The following is a 694-nucleotide window of genomic DNA, read 5'->3' as shown; positions in this document are numbered from 1 at the left end:
TCAACTATATCTATGGCACCTGGGGCCAGCTCCCATGACCAGCATTCACGGCCATGGCACCCAGTGCTGCAGAACCCAGGGACAGCTCCCGTGACCAGTACTCATGGCCATGGCACTCAAGTCTGGCTCCCATAGCCAGCACCTATGGCCGTGACACCCAGGACTGGCTCCTATGATGAGCACTCGTGGCCACAGCACCCAGGTCCACCTCTCACACCTGGCACCCTTGGCAGCAGCCCCCAGGGCTGCCTTGCAAGGCCAGCACCCATGGCTGCCGCACCAGTAGTCACCTTCTGTGGCACCTGGAGCCCAGCTCCAAAAGCCATCAGCCACGATGACCACGGCAACCGGGGCCAGCTCCCAGGGCCAGCCATCATCCATACCCGTGGCCACAGCACCCAGGTCCACCTCTCACACCTGGCACCCTTGGCAGCAGCCCCCAGGGCTGCCTTGCAAGGCCAGCACCCATGGCTGCCGCACCAGTAGTCACCTTCTGTGGCACCTGGAGCCCAGCTCCAAAAGCCATCAGCCACGATGACCACGGCAACCGGGGCCAGCTCCCAGGGCCAGCCATCATCCATACCCATTGCACCCAGGGCTGCCTCCCATGACCATAGCCCCCAGGGCAGGAAACCTCCACAGCTGGGGAGGAGGGGGTTCCCATAGGGCAAGTTCTCCCCCTTGCCCTCCCTGC

The 694-nt window shown here is 64.0% G+C and overlaps 1 protein-coding gene across 1 annotated transcript in view; it reads left to right on the top strand.

Moving 5' to 3' along the window:
* KIAA1045 (KIAA1045 ortholog) overlaps positions 1-694 on the top strand; it is a gene marked incomplete at its 3' end in the record, with an annotated part of 2,734 nt that overhangs the window by 1,677 nt on the left and 363 nt on the right. The window lies entirely within an intron of this gene.

The sequence above is a fragment of the Apaloderma vittatum genome, unplaced genomic scaffold (genome assembly GCF_000703405.1).
Source record: "Apaloderma vittatum isolate BGI_N311 unplaced genomic scaffold, ASM70340v1 scaffold25262, whole genome shotgun sequence".
Classification (NCBI taxonomy): domain Eukaryota; kingdom Metazoa; phylum Chordata; class Aves; order Trogoniformes; family Trogonidae; genus Apaloderma; species Apaloderma vittatum.
This window is presented reverse-complemented; position numbering and strand designations above follow the sequence as displayed.